This window comes from Lactuca serriola, chromosome 6 (assembly GCF_051521515.1).
Source record: "Lactuca serriola cultivar US96UC23 chromosome 6, Lser_US96UC23_V15, whole genome shotgun sequence".
NCBI lineage: Eukaryota > Viridiplantae > Streptophyta > Magnoliopsida > Asterales > Asteraceae > Lactuca > Lactuca serriola.
This window is the reverse complement of record NC_136413.1, coordinates 187,586,961-187,593,151: the sequence shown is the minus strand read 5'-3', so window position 1 is coordinate 187,593,151 and position 6,191 is coordinate 187,586,961.

The following is a 6,191-nucleotide window of genomic DNA, read 5'->3' as shown; positions in this document are numbered from 1 at the left end:
GTTGAAAACCCTATATGCTCACCAGGCTCCCAAGCCTGACCCACTCAGTTTTCTTTGTATCACAGGTATCAATACGAAGACATAATTCACTGAGAGAATAAAGGAGATGTAAATCATTAGTGTAAATAAATGTAAGTTCTGTTTATGCTTATGTTCCTGTATTGACGATGACATCCCAAACGTTTTAAAATGAATAAAATACGTTTCTTCGAAAATGTTTTAATAACGTATTTATCATGTTTTTCTGGGGACAAATTCCGCAACACTTTTATTAAAGAAGTACTCTGATTTTTATAAAGCATAAACAAAGTCGGTCTTTTCTGGCCGTAAAAATGGGGATGTCACAGTTGGTATCAGAGCATTAGTTTAAGCGAACTAGGAATTTGTAGGATTTCTAGACTTAAACTTAGAATGCTAAGTAATGATTGTGAGGAGTGTGTCTAAAATATGTTAGGTAGTACACCTAAATTGACACAAGCACTAGTTTATTTTAGGAATGATGCCTAAAATGCTTTTATGTGTTAAATGTTTTGTGTGATAGCTATATTGATGCTATTATTTGTTCGGATCTATGGTCTGTTGCCGACCGGATCTGGAAACCTTATGTGTTTAGGATTCTAAGCGTATGGCTACGATATTAGAACTAGCATGTAAATCTTTCGGGGTGATAAGGTGATTTATACGTTTATCGTAATTAAAAACTTTCTTATCTTAAAAAAATTCTCGCTTGGTACACCGAATGTCTGCTTAGATGTACAAGAGGTCATGGTGAAGACTTGTAGAGAAATTGAGTATATGGATGAATTGAAGAAGGCTTATGATAGTGGATGACACCTATCAGAAGATATCGTAAGAGTGGTATCTTGCCTTTAGAGTATGTCTTATGAAATAACAATACGTTTAGAGGAGTATGGTACGTTTGAAGTACACCTTCGATTGGCAGGATGATGGAACGATTGGTGAAATTCTTGAAGTTGTCTCATCGTCTGATATTTTCATCACCAATCGATTTGAAGTAGAGGTTATGATTGAAGATTGAGCAATGAAGAAGTCCTAGTAGAGTCTAGGGAAATTGTTTATGATTACTTGGACACATTCGTATGTGTTAAATTGTTTTGTGATTTTCTTGTATGGTGACTTGGTCGACTGAGGGACAATACTTGGGACGAGTATGAGTAGGTGTGAAAGGTAGTAGATGCATATACTACCGGAAGCACAGGACTCACACTTGGATCAGGGAAAGTCACAAGGTTACCAAGAAGCTAGTAATTGATTTCGTTTTGTTCAAGTGTGTCATTACCCTTGTTTCGGTAGTGACTAGTAAGATGATTGATATCCTGACCCTAGTGGTCATATCAAATTGAGTCCGACTACGAGGAGTATGTTACATGGTCTAGAGGACCAAGTTAGATGTAACATCTGACTTAAGTCAGAAGGTTGAAGTTAATGCGATTGATAGTGTCGCGCTCGTTGTTAAAAGAAGTTTGTAGGCAGAAATGCTACGTGCTGAAATGTGATTATATCACATTAGAATATGAAGGAAGGTATATTCCATTTTGGAATTTAACTCTAAGAGACCAAAGTCTAAGCATTACATCATGCGATGAGAGGTCAGTAGAGCACGACCCATCGGTCTGTTACAACAGATAAAGGAAAGTATTTATCATGAGAAGAAAAAGGAGTCCTCAATAAGGACCTATTTTGTAACTCAAAGGTTACGATTGAAAGCCAACATAGTACGAAGAGCAGGTGCAAGATTGAGCATCACGGTGATTACTTAGGATGGAAGGATGACATATGGAATCATTATACAAGCCCTATTTCGTTGATGATTCCGGGACGTAATCATCCTAAGGGGGAGATAATTGTAACGCCCGTAGATCAGGGATAGTCAATTTAAAGACGATAAGCGTCAAAAATGAGTTTCTGATAGAAGATTATTTAGAATGAATAATCTTAACTAGGTTATAGTATATGTTACAAGGATTCCGTACATATAAAGAACGTCGAAATCCGAATTATAACGAAGAAGTTATGACCTGTCGAAGTTTCGCGACAGAACCGGCACGACGTTGAATGACGTAAAAAGTGAATTTATGTTAGAGCGATATTTAGCCTTAGCGATCTAAACGAAAGTCGTAGATTTCGTTAAACCGAGAGCGTGCATAAAAGGAACGCCCAAATCTGACTTCGTATGAGGAAGTTATGATTTTTCTAAGTTTCAACTTAGCGGTATGCAGCCCGAATACTCGATTTGAGATCGAGCGGTTTTTAGCCGAAACAATCTAAATGAGAATCAAAGATCTCGTTGTTAGTAGCAAAACGATGAAAAGTTAGGCGAGAACGGACGTCAGACGAAGAAGTTATGAATTTATAACGAAGTTTTTCTGTCCCGGCCTTCTAAAAGTAAATAATAAAAATAAAAGTCAAAATTAGCCGACGGAGTCTAAATGAAAGTTGTAGAGTATGGTCTGACCTTCGCGTGGATATAAAGAACGTCGAAAACGGAGCTCGTATGCGAAAGTTACGCAATTTATAAGTTCGACGAGTCAATTACGCCCAGCGTAATTTGAGTACGCCCCGCGTACTCAGTCAGATGCAACTTGTCTGACCAATACTCGAGTGCCACCAGTCGACGCATGCAGTGACGTCAAAGTACGCCCCGCGTAACCGAGTACGCCCCGCGTACTGAGTACGCCCTGCGTAATTTGAGATTACGCCCCGCGTAATCCCAGACCCTCAGCCTATAAATAGAAGTCGAAATCAGCCATTTTCTCTTGTTCAAACTCTTCCCTCTCTCTAAGTTTTGCCTCGATTTGCATGTCAATCATATCCCGAAGCCCCGGTATCATTCCCGAGCCCCGAAGCGAGATCCGAAGCCTCGAGAATCCCGAAGAGCGTTATTCCTGAGCCGAAGCCCTGCCCGCGAGGAGCCGGTTTTTGTGAAGATCTTCCAGATCTACGAAGAGACACTACTTCTGCAAGACGTAGTGCTGTCAGATCATCTTCTGATCAAGTGAGTGTGTAGTCACTTTCATCTTACACATAAATATGAAGTATTTTATAAAATACGTGTTATGTGTATATTTATATATATTGTTGTTTATATGCGTGAGTGCATAGTTACTTTCTTCTAATACATAAATATAAAGTATTAGCTATGAAATACGTGCTATGTGTTAGATATTAATTATCTATTTGAGATGGATTGGAATTGATGTTTTTGTACGGGTGTTAAATGATTTAAATTGTGTTGTATTTATATCTACAAAAATGTTGGGTAGAACATGGGTAGATGGAATAGTTGGTGACGATGCGACTTCGTGCCTATTTGATAAACCTTGGTGACGATGTGACTTCGTGCCTTTTGTGTAAACCCAGGTGACTATGAGATGTAGTGCCTATTGAGTAAGCCCAGGTGACTATGAGACGTAGTGCCTATTGTGTAAACCCTGGTGACTATGAGACGTAGTGCCAATTGTATGAACCCAGGTGACTATGAGACGTAGTGCCTACTGTGTAAGACCTGGTGACTATGAGACGTAGTGCCAATTGTATGAACCCTGGTGACTATGCGACGTAGTACTTATTGTATAAACCGTGGTAGCAAATGGACTGTGTGCCAGTTCCTTAGGTAAACCCTTAGGAATGAATGAAGAAAGTATAATCGATTCTTAGGGTAAAACCTTAAAGAAGATAATGGGGATGGGTATTTGGGTTGATTGTTGATAATTGAATATAATAAATGTATTATTGTGGGTTGAAAACCCTATATGCTCACCAGGCTCCCAAGCCTGACCCACTCAGTTTTCTTTGTATCACAGGTATCAATACGAAGACATAATTCACTGAGAGAATAAAGGAGATGTAAATCATTAGTGTAAATAAATGTAAGTTCTGTTTATGCTTATGTTCCTGTATTGACGATGACATCCCAAACGTTTTAAAATGAATAAAATACGTTTCTTCGAAAATGTTTTAATAACGTATTTATCATGTTTTTCTGGGGACAAATTCCGCAACACTTTTATTAAAGAAGTACTCTGATTTTTATAAAGCATAAACAAAGTCGGTCTTTTCTGGCCGTAAAAATGGGGATGTCACAGTTGGTATCAGAGCATTAGTTTAAGCGAACTAGGAATTTGTAGGATTTCTAGACTTAAACTTAGAATGCTAAGTAATGATTGTGAGGAGTGTGTCTAAAATATGTTAGGTAGTACACCTAAATTGACACAAGCACTAGTTTATTTTAGGAATGATGCCTAAAATGCTTTTATGTGTTAAATGTTTTGTGTGATAGCTATATTGATGCTATTATTTGTTCGGATCTATGGTCTGTTGCCGACCGGATCTGGAAACCTTATGTGTTTAGGATTCTAAGCGTATGGCTACGATATTAGAACTAGCATGTAAATCTTTCGGGGTGATAAGGTGATTTATACGTTTATCGTAATTAAAAACTTTCTTATCTTAAAAAAATTCTCGCTTGGTACACCGAATGTCTGCTTAGATGTACAAGAGGTCATGGTGAAGACTTGTAGAGAAATTGAGTATATGGATGAATTGAAGAAGGCTTATGATAGTGGATGACACCTATCAGAAGATATCGTAAGAGTGGTATCTTGCCTTTAGAGTATGTCTTATGAAATAACAATACGTTTAGAGGAGTATGGTACGTTTGAAGTACACCTTCGATTGGCAGGATGATGGAACGATTGGTGAAATTCTTGAAGTTGTCTCATCGTCTGATATTTTCATCACCAATCGATTTGAAGTAGAGGTTATGATTGAAGATTGAGCAATGAAGAAGTCCTAGTAGAGTCTAGGGAAATTGTTTATGATTACTTGGACACATTCGTATGTGTTAAATTGTTTTGTGATTTTCTTGTATGGTGACTTGGTCGACTGAGGGACAATACTTGGGACGAGTATGAGTAGGTGTGAAAGGTAGTAGATGCATATACTACCGGAAGCACAGGACTCACACTTGGATCAGGGAAAGTCACAAGGTTACCAAGAAGCTAGTAATTGATTTCGTTTTGTTCAAGTGTGTCATTACCCTTGTTTCGGTAGTGACTAGTAAGATGATTGATATCCTGACCCTAGTGGTCATATCAAATTGAGTCCGACTACGAGGAGTATGTTACATGGTCTAGAGGACCAAGTTAGATGTAACATCTGACTTAAGTCAGAAGGTTGAAGTTAATGCGATTGATAGTGTCGCGCTCGTTGTTAAAAGAAGTTTGTAGGCAGAAATGCTACGTGCTGAAATGTGATTATATCACATTAGAATATGAAGGAAGGTATATTCCATTTTGGAATTTAACTCTAAGAGACCAAAGTCTAAGCATTACATCATGCGATGAGAGGTCAGTAGAGCACGACCCATCGGTCTGTTACAACAGATAAAGGAAAGTATTTATCCTGAGAAGAAAAAGGAGTCCTCAATAAGGACCTATTTTGTAACTCAAAGGTTACGATTGAAAGCCAACATAGTACGAAGAGCAGGTGCAAGATTGAGCATCACGGTGATTACTTAGGATGGAATGATGACATATGGAATCATTATACAAGCCCTATTTCGTTGATGATTCCGGGACGTAATCATCCTAAGGGGGAGATAATTGTAACGCCCGTAGATCAGGGATAGTCAATTTAAAGACGATAAGCGTCAAAAATGAGTTTCTGATAGAAGATTATTTAGAATGAATAATCTTAACTAGGTTATAGTATATGTTACAAGGATTCCGTACATATAAAGAACGTCGAAATCCGAATTATAACGAAGAAGTTATGACCTGTCGAAGTTTCGCGACAGAACCGGCACGACGTTGAATGACGTAAAAAGTGAATTTATGTTAGAGCGATATTTAGCCTTAGCGATCTAAACGAAAGTCGTAGATTTCGTTAAACCGAGAGCGTGCATAAAAGGAACGCCCAAATCTGACTTCGTATGAGGAAGTTATGATTTTTCTAAGTTTCAACTTAGCGGTATGCAGCCCGAATACTCGATTTGAGATCGAGCGGTTTTTAGCCGAAACAATCTAAATGAGAATCGAAGATCTCGTTGTTAGTAGCAAAACGATGAAAAGTTAGGCGAGAACGGACGTCAGACGAAGAAGTTATGAATTTATAACGAAGTTTTTCTGTCCCGGCCTTCTAAAAGTAAATAATAAAAATAAAAGTCAAAA